A 10362-nucleotide genomic window follows, 5' to 3' on the forward strand; every position below is an offset into this window, starting at 1 on the left:
TTCACCAAAATATGAGATTATGTCATCCAAATTTGTCAAACAGCACTTTTTCATACAATAACAATTCATAGGTAGCAGATTATCTGTACTTTTTGCCTACTGTTTTATGATTGCTATGAATTCAGACATACTATACTACTATATAACAAGTAAGTATGCATATTTGGATGCAAGAAGTGTGTTGTATGTAAAAAAGCAGCATGAAAAATGTTCAGGAAATGTTTTTTGTTCCAAAAAAGTACAGCTTACAAGTTTAACATGACATGAAGGTTAGTGAATAATGACAGAATGTTCTACAATTTCTTTCAAACCTGAAAGCTTCCAAACAAAAGCAATGCATCTAATCAAGGTCTGCAATATGCGAGTCCAACCTACTGCACACACACTGCAGCAATGACAGATTTTTGACAAATAAGGAGGACAATGGCAAAAAATAAATAAAAAATAAAAAATAACGGAATATCATGGTACATGTTTACGTCATGGTTAAAACAGCATGAGATTGCCATTGTACTTTTTGATTACTAGAAGAACAGGGATGGCAGCAGTGATTATGTGTTTTAGAAAGCAGTATGCAAATCCAATTTAATAATAAGAAAAAAAATACAGAGTGCAACAGCTGGGTTCCAGAAGTAAAAATTCATTTTCTCAATAGGGGAATTTATTTTTTTTACAACAGTTGTGAGTTACATAGTTGTTAATCACTTCAGCCTGCATTATTTTAACTTATTTTATAAATAATGGTGTTTAACAGTGGGAATCCAGGTGAGAAACTACATTACCCATGATTCTGAAAAAGAAATCTCCACCAATCAGAAAATTGAAGGGCTGTGTCTGAAATTGCGCATTATTTGTAGTGGTGTCCGAAACCATAGTGGACATAGAGTACCTCAGAGATGACGTGTTTTTGTATGCAAAACCCGGAAGCGAGTTAGCATTTTAGGACTTCCGGTTCCATCGCCCTAAAGTCTATGGGTTTTTTGAATGGGTTTTTGCTACATCGCCTGAAACGCACAGCCTGGATGTCCAAGGTCTGTGGTTAACAAAGCCTCTAAATATTTTCGACATAAAACACACCAGTTATAACCCGCTTGTGATTTTTTAAACCTTTATTGTGTCTTAAAAAGGGTGGTTGCTAACAAGTTGCTAAAAGGGACTACTTCCTTTGGTGGGGACTTTAGACGTCATCATGACAAACAGGACATTTGGACAGCATTTCTCATGAAAATGTTGATAAGTATTCATACACAGCGCAGATCATTATCAGCGAGCATGTTTTTAAATAAAGTTGTTTTTTAAATAAAGTTTGAGGAAGCTTGGTGATGGTGACGTTGATCCACGACCATGGTGTGCCGTAGTCCGTTTATAGCTTACTGTTAGCTTTTGACTTTATTTAGGCTTCAAAATGTATAAATGTTGTGTTAACTTGTAAAGATTATCTTGATAGACAAAATGTGTAAGTGTCATAACCCTTTGTTAAACACCAAGCTTATTTTTTGCGATTTTCCAAAAATCTATGGGAAAAATGCATAGGCTTTCGATCGAGGGAACACAATAACTGTACAACCGGTTTACAATCGACGGCTAGCCACTAAAGCAGGGGTGCCCAATCCTGTTCCTGGAAATCTACCTACCTGCAGAGATCAGATCCAAACCTGATCAAACACACCTGTCTGTAATTATCAAGTGCTCCTGCAGATCTTAATTAGCAGGTTCAGGTGTGTTTGATCAGGGTTGGTGCTGCACATTTTTTCAAGAGAGGTAGATCCCCAGGAACAGGATTGGGCACTCCTGCGCTAGAGAATACACATGGCACTGTGATATATTTTGAATTATATATTTTGAAATATCGCACTGCATTTTAGTATTTAGTCTGATTACTTTCATGTGACTGATCAAGTTATTGTATATAGCTAGTAGCTTAGCTAACGTAACTTTGGCAACTTATCAACCACATAAATAAAATAGATGAATATTAATTTATCTGTTCTTTTAAAGACTAAAGGCACAATAATCTTTTTCCAAAAAGGCTACAATAATAGGCTACACACACATTCAATGTTTGTGTTGAGAATAAAGCAAGTTAAATGACTAATTAATGCCTTTGTGATGTTTTTAATTTAGTAGAACAGAACTGTGTTGTCCAATCCATGCAAAATACAAAATGATTTTTAGGCTCTTGTGCAGTGCCATATTTAATACTCTGTATTAGGGCACAGGGCATTGCACAAGATTTTGGAAATCATGCTTAAATGTTTTCTAAGCCAGTATTTATTTCCAGTTGATTTTTCTGATTTCTCATGGGCACCGCCTGATTGGTTCTTGGTCCCCCCTGTGCACCCCCATTTAAAAAATCCTAGAATCGCCAGAAGTCGGCATCCACAGAACTTCCGAAGCACTCAGTGTCCATTTTGAATCTCAATATTTCTATAATAATACAATATTTGTATATGTATATGCATATTTTGCAATAAATTTATGATATGTTGTTTCCATATACTGTATAATAAACATCTTTAAATCAACAGTTTTTTATTTGTCCTTTTTTTTTCTCATCTGCAAAGATTCATGCAATTGTAGTTCTTTCCATCATTAAAGCCGTTAAGTACAGAGTGTTGTACCTTAATCTTTTGTCCAATATTCAAATGATAGTTTGCAATATTGTGATTCACCTCGTAGCTGGCTGGTTTGGTTCATGACTTATAGCGCTTTAACAAAGATTTTTTTTTTTTTTTTTTTTTTTTTAAATCCCAATGGGAAAAATTAATGAGAAAAAATACTTCCAGAACCAAGAGCGCTGAAAAAGTGGGCGGGCATTGTTGATTAAAACTGTGATTGACAGCTGTCACAGCACTATACCTAAACAGATAGATAGATAGATAGATAGATAGATAGATAGTCAATAAGTACTATGGTACTACCATAGTTTTTTGGGCAAGGTATCATATATCATGCATTTCAGTACCAGTAACATGGTAACGCCACCTGATACAATCACTGCATCACTGTACCACGGTATTACCACAGACCAGGCACCTCTATATAGCACTTATGGGCATCACAGGCGCGTTTCTGCGTTCCATTCATGTATATAATTTCCAAAAATGCTGTCTAGTTAGGCAGTGCACTAGGTTTAGAGAGACAGTCAAACAGCCAGTACACAAAGAGCAATGTACAGCCATAACGCATCAATGCCATATCCTCAGACATAATAATATCGTTTTGAGAGAGAGAAAAAAGTGGTTTTACATGTTAAGGACATGACATGTTCAGATCGATAAATAATATTTAACCTGTTGTCTGAAATAGAAACGATAGGTTTTGCCAAAGTAAATATGTAACTACCGATTAGAACACAACGAAGAACACACATTCAAAGTTTAATATGCTATATCTAGTTAGTATATGAGCAGATAACTTACACACTTATAAGCAGCTGTGAAACTCCTGTGCAGCAGTGTTCGGTCTGCCTTGCGTTGGACTTTTAGCCCATCTCCCACAAACTTCCGACGGTCTGCCTATCCCGCAACTGACGGGCGGAGAGCGGAACTGCAAATCCTACTATGACCAAGGTTTAGCTCATGAATGTTAATTAGTTCATGCTTACGTCGCTAGGTAACCTTCCTGGACTGTCCAGTCATGTTTCTCTATTAAAAATCATGAGCCAAGCCTTCGGCTGCAGTTGGCTGCAGCAGACTAACGCCCACGTTTCTATATCCGCATTCAGCCAATCAATTAGGCCCATGTCAGGGAATAAAATTAATATTCATGATCTGATCCTTCACCATAGTAGGATTCACAAATTCGCGAGCGAAGGCGGAAAAGGCCTCTTCTTTTCCGGATATAGAGAAAAGGACGATGGGAATTGTATTAATAAATAAATAGATAAATAGAATAAATGCTTACTGTAGGTTACTTATAGCCTATTAATTCCTTTTTTTTTTTTTTTTTTTTTTTTTGTTGTATTGCAGTCAAGCATATGATTATTTCAACATTTTAAACTGTTGATTTCTATTTCAAATAAATTCTGTTTATTGAACTTTCTACTGAAGTACAAACAAATTCTGATGAGCAACGTATCACGGTTTCCACAAAAATAATAAGCAGCAAAACTGTTGTCAACATTGATAATGATAACAATAAGAACCATTATTAATAAAAGAGAACCAGTAATAACTGAAAATAAATGACAACCAAATCAACATATTCAAATGATTTCTTTGTTGTTGTTGTTATGAAAACATAACAACAACAACAAAAACACTTAACTATTCCAAACTTTTGATCTGTAATATACTGCCACAGTACTTTTTAAAGGTACATAAACAGCATTTTGAGGCATCTTAAGTGTGTATGCTTGATTCATGCCTTCTGATGCCATAGGTGACTGAAGGGGCTGAAGAAGGAAATCGTTTCAGTATGGGAAATCCCCATTGTATTGTTCAGATGCACATTTAAGATTTGAGTAAAGGTTATTAGAGGTTATAGTGACCTGCATTCAGACTACATGTATTGAGATACACACGCGCACGCACACACACACACACACACACACACAAACAATGGAAACAGTATTTAAACAGGCTGCAAAACTGGTCCAAACACTTTTGTCTATGCAATTATTAACAAAATGAATACATAATATTTAATGCATTTATAGCTTGAACAATGCAAATGCATAGTGTATAATGCAAGGTGTAGCATGGACAAACTGTTGAGCATGAAGTTGCTACTTAAATTTATAAAATAAATACGTAAACTCACGTTCTCACAGTTTTTTATTTTATTTTTTTTTACAATCATTAGGACACATTTCTCAATACTTGGGTCACTTTTTCAAAACTCTTTCCACAGTTCTCCAAACCTTCAGCTTGGGACAGCAGTTAATTTCACATTCAAAATGCACAAAAACTACCAAAACACTTTGCATGTCTCAAATCAAGCTATTCTTCCACAACACTATAGCAAAGACTGTCATCCAACAAACATAAAACAATGAGCTAAAAAAAAAAAAAAAGCGGTAACACTTTAGTATAGGGAACACATATTCACTATTAATTACGACTTTTCCCTCAATAAATTCCTAATTTACTGCTCATTAATAGTTGATAAGGTAGTTGTTAAGTTTAGGTATTGGGTAGTATTAAGAAAGTAGAATAAGGTCATGCAGATTAAGTCATTAATATGTGCTTAATAAGTACTAATAAACAGCCACTATTCTAGTAATATGCAAACTAATAAGCAATTAGTTAAAAGACCCTAAAATAAAGTGTTACCAAAAACGCTAACAACATGTAGCATGTTTTCTTTTGTAAAGTTTCTTTACAAAGCAAGAATGACTCTCTCTGATGTTTAGAATTCACTGCAATATGTTAAAAGGAATACTTTTTTACTGTAACCAAAGTTTTCCCTTTTTGTATAGATGGTAATGAAATTGAAAGACTAAGACTTGTGTATGTGTTTAGCTACATCTAATTGTGTTGATCGTAGTTCAGTTTTTTTAGATTCAGAATATATTTCAATATGGTATTACTGTAGAAATGTAGCCAATTGCTGTTTTATTCAAGTTTGTTATGGAAGAATGAGCTGATTTGAGACATGTATGAAGTGGCTACTACTGTGCCAAGTTGAAAGTTGGTTAGGAGAACTGTGTGAAGAGTTTTGAAAAAGTGACGTAAGTATTGAGAAATGTGTTCTAGAAAAAAAAAAAAAAAAAGAAAAAAGAAAAAAAATACAATTCTTAACTTTTTTGGTGACAGAGTTACTGCAAGAAAGATTCTTAACGGGGACCTATTATGTATAAGTCTTGATATTGTTTTCATGCTTGATTTTTCAAAAAACATAATTTTTCACATATTTTACATTATTGCAGCACCTCTCTTCTTAGGTTTCCCATTCAACGATGTAACTCACTGATTAACTACTAGTACGGTGCATTGTTACAGAGACTAACCAACTAGTCATAACTGTTTCCCAAAACCATATAACATGTTCGTACCTCTGCCGTTTGAACACATAAACTGTTAAAAAAAAAAAAAAAAGATGGACGCCGCACCTTCACTCTCTTCCATAGTAACTGAAGCCAACAGTGTACCAATATGGCGCTGACATCTTGAGTCTCAAGTCTGCGCATAGTGAACTTAGAGCCCGAGTCTGCACAGTAGTGAGCACGAAGTGGACCCGCGATATCAATGTCCCGCCCAAACTCAGAACAACTTATTATGTTGGTGTGAAATAAACAGTTATGGAAATGTATAAATTAAAGTTAAAGCTCCAATCGCCTCGCGAAGATCCAGAAAAAAAGCCTGTTGGCGCCTCAGTGACTATTTCACTCAGTGAAGCTGTCAACCTCAGCTGTCAATCTTGACGCTACACCCCCATTTTTATAGCATCAAATAACTAACTAAAACCAAACTTTTTTAAAGAACGAACACTTGAACTAAAACCAGCATGATAAAAACAGCCTAAAATGACAGAAATTATCTTTTTGAGGAAAAAAAAAAAAGATATTTGAAGTGTAATTAAATTGTTTAGTTTGTCTCACGTCCCGGGTTTCTTGTATACAAACAAAGACTATTGAATAACACAAGACGTGTCACTCCTATTGTTTTGAATGGGAGAAAGTGCAACACGCAATATGACGGAATAAGTCCCGCTTTCTAAATAAGAGCCAATCGCCGATTGGTAAAGTCATCGCGTCACTGCAGCGGCCGTTAGAAGCTCCGGTTTCTATAGAAGCAGCCAGACGCGAGCCTCCGAGACAAGAGACGCGCATTTAGGACTGCGCATGCGCATTAGCTTGATCCAGCCTGAAAAATACAATTTTTTTGTCATGATTTGAGTGTTTAGAAACAAAATTTATGAGACAGTTGTTGTCAGATTTCATTGGTGATTTCAAATATGAAATTTAATCGAAAGCTTGGCAAACAGCTTTGGAGAATTTGATGTTTCCCCATTCAAAAAGATAGGAGCTGCACTTGGCATGCCGGAGAGGCGTTTCAAAGATGGCCGCCGAGTGAAATGACTTGTCTTAAAGGGACTTTGATACAAACAATACTGGATGCGCACGCATTCAGGGGGCAAAACCGCTAAGGAGTCTTATGCCGGAAAAATGCTTAACGTGGCTTAATGTACTAAGACAGTAATATTAACAGACCAAACTCAGTAAACATAATACTAATAAACCATAATATGTACAGAAAAGCGGTTGAGCCCAGAATATGAACGCAATTCATTTAATTACATGTTGTGTTTTCCTCCCATAGAAAACCGTTATAAAGAAAAAGCTTAACATTGCTTAATGTAGTCTACTAAGCGATATTAAAAGATCAAATTCTGCACAAACCAATGTTTCTGTATAGCATGCTTTAGTGTTTACTAAGTTTGGTCTTTTAATGTCACTGTCTTAGTACATTAGGCTAAGCCAAGTTAAGCTTTTTCTTTATGGGAGGAAAATGCTTAATTAAACGTGTTGCGTTCATATTATGGGCTCATCTGCTTTTCATAGTATGCTTTATTAGGTGTTTACTAAGTTTGGTTTTCACGTTAAACGTTTTAGAACGTCCCATTATGGCGAGTTCTGCATGCATCTCACGGGAGGTAACAGTCATTTATGCTGAGAAAAGAGGTGGATGCAAATCTCTGCAGGTAGCCTACAACATCTGTTCTGCCGAATTATTTATCACCATTAATGAACCCCACAAAGAATATTATATCATTTTGTTTGTTTCATTTGCATATTAATACAAGGAGAGGGCAGGGTTTATGACCTATACTGCTTCCAGCCACCTGGGGGCAATCGAGACACTTCACTTTTCAGGACTAGTGTGGCACGCTTGTTTGAACTACTGTCATTAATGTTGTCACATGCAGGTGGATGAGTAATAACTTCTGCTAATTAATCTATTTGAGATCTTCGAATAGCACCTAATGACTACATCACTGTTTTTGTTCCATTATTTCACTTTACTTGATGTTTGATTCATTGTGTGTTCCTTCATACGTCATACTCCGGAATTCCCTTGCACATTTAACACACAAATGAACTCTTCAAAAACGATTTTTGGCATGCTTAAATACATTAAATAAAATGCGTATATATTTAAACAGAATGAAAGATATACCATGTACTACATGTAAACTTACTTATTGTGCCCAAGAGCAAAATCTTTGTAAGTCCACATGTCATTTAACAAGAAACTATGCCTCTAACCACAGCTCGAGAGCTGTAGTTCCAACCACAGTTTGCGATGCTGTTTGCAAATGCTTGTTGGAACTATGTTAGTAATGATGGAACTTCGACCATAGTTGGCTAACAATGCTTTCGGGAAACGCTCCCCTCTTTCAGGGTTGCCAGGTTTTTACAACAAAACCCGCCCAATTGCTACTCAAAACTAGCCCAATCACGTTTCGGTAAAAATCACATTCTGGGGGCTAAATATCATGTTATTTGGGGTCGCTTCAACCCGCGGACATGAAAAACAACCTGCAGCAGCGGTGTTAAAAAAGTAGCCCAATTCCACAGGAAAACCGCAGACTTGGCAACACTGCCCTCTTTAGTTCGTATCTCTATGAAGCCCCTCCTTTTCGAAAAACACAATGTACTCTGATCTGGACCAGTGTGTTGTGATTGGACAACCGCTTTGAGTGTGTTTCAGAAATGTCACACACCTTACCATAACCATGAGTTTCAACACACTACTAACACAACTCAACCAGGCCCCCATTTATTATTTAAATGAGTAGTAATGTGACGTGTACGTTCCCGGACGAAAACTCAAGACCACAATCTAAGCATTTCAGGGAGTTCAGAAACACTTACTGATATAGAAAATAATTGCCTTTGGAGTGGACTTTGTGCTTTTTCATGCTCAAACAGCAACATTACACACTAAAGAAAATTGAACATGTAAAAAAGTATAATAGGACCCCTTTAAAATCGAAGGTTTTTCTGCTTTCTCATACTCACTTTCGAATTAAAATGTGGGTCAGGGGAAGTCAGTTGCGGGTCAAAGCAGCAGAGCAGCTTTATTTAAAGCATGCAGCGGGTGAAGGAGTCGTGTAAGTAGTCTGTGGATGGCTGCTGTATATCCGCACTGCTCCACTGAGCATTTTCCAGCATGTATTGTGATCAGGATAGCATTGTTTCCTCAATGGCAGTTTGCCCATGTGAAAACACAGAGCACACCACGCAAAGCATGCTTCCTCTTCCCTCAATTCGCAGCCCCTGAAAACAATAGCACTGCAGCACATTTCAAGCGGAGGGAAACTATTTTGAGGTTGCATGAGCCAAATGACGGCAGCCCACAGTGTTGACGTGGCCAGTCTGTCAGATCTAGGCATAAGAAATGAGCTTTAAAAACAACAGCTAATGATGCAATAACTGCTTCCAGCAAAAGAAGAAGAAAGTTTTTTTTTTTTTTTTTTTCAATATTAGAGTAACTTTCAGAGATTGGAGTTGATAGCGGAAAAACTTTGGTATGGGGAACACATTCACTATTAACAATGACTTTTGCCTCAATAAACTCTTAATTTACTGCTTATTAATAGTTATGTAGTTGTTGTAGGATTTAGGGATGTAGAATATGGTCATGCAGAATAAGGCATTAATATATGCTTTATAAGTATAATAAACAGCCAATATGCAAGCTAATAAGCAACTAGCTAAAAGTGAGAATTGTTCCCCATACTAAAGTGTTACCGTGATAGCATGTATAATGTGCAAATAATACAGGATAATTTTCTGCGTGCATGAAATACCTGGATGAGCTTCTTCCATAACACACTGGGCAACATATTGTATCCCACAATGCAATTTTGCTTCAATTTTGCCAAAATTGACCAGTGATCAAACTGCAGAGCTTTTCACAGCCTCAACTGTCTAGTTTATGAATTTTATAAGGTTATTTTGCCATCCAACATTGGAGTCTGAAACTCGCAAATTTGTCAGTCCTACTAAGGTGAAGGTTTTGTTAATGAATATTAATTAAATTCCCTGACACAGTCCTAATTGATTGGCTGAATGCAGGCATAGGAATATGGTGGCCGTTAGTCAGCTTCCGAATTGTCAATCTAACTGCAGCAAAGGCTCGGTTTAATAAAGAAACATGACTAGATGCTCCAGGAATGTTACCTAGTGATGTCAGCATGAACTAATTAATATTCATGAGCTAAACCTTATAGTAGGATTTGTAAACTGTGCAAAAGATATAAATGTAAAAATAAAATGAATAACTACTCAAAAAAAAATATATGCAGAGATAAAAATCTGAACAAAAAGCAAAAAAAATATACATATTATATCAGCTAGTAAGTTCAAGATCTACATTTTTAGGTCTGTATACATTTCTGCTTTCAATTTAT

General features: G+C 36.2%; 1 protein-coding gene across 8 annotated transcripts in view; it reads right to left on the minus strand.

Moving 5' to 3' along the window:
* plekha1b (pleckstrin homology domain containing, family A (phosphoinositide binding specific) member 1b) overlaps nt 1-9204 on the minus strand; it is a 58089-nt gene extending 48885 nt beyond the window's left edge. For 7 of the 8 annotated variants that reach the window (XR_007932947.1, XM_051914875.1, XM_051914878.1 and 4 more), the window contains exon 1: nt 3423-3566. The gene's annotated coding sequence lies outside the window, so the exon portion shown is untranslated. Of the gene's footprint in view, nt 1-3422; nt 3567-8968 lie in introns of those variants that run through there. The other variant, XM_051914876.1, reaches the window with a different exon arrangement.
* Between the last annotated feature and the right edge of the window lie 1158 nt (nt 9205-10362).

This window comes from Ctenopharyngodon idella, chromosome 12 (genome assembly GCF_019924925.1).
Source record: "Ctenopharyngodon idella isolate HZGC_01 chromosome 12, HZGC01, whole genome shotgun sequence".
In the NCBI taxonomy this organism is placed as follows: Eukaryota; Metazoa; Chordata; class Actinopteri; order Cypriniformes; family Xenocyprididae; genus Ctenopharyngodon; species Ctenopharyngodon idella.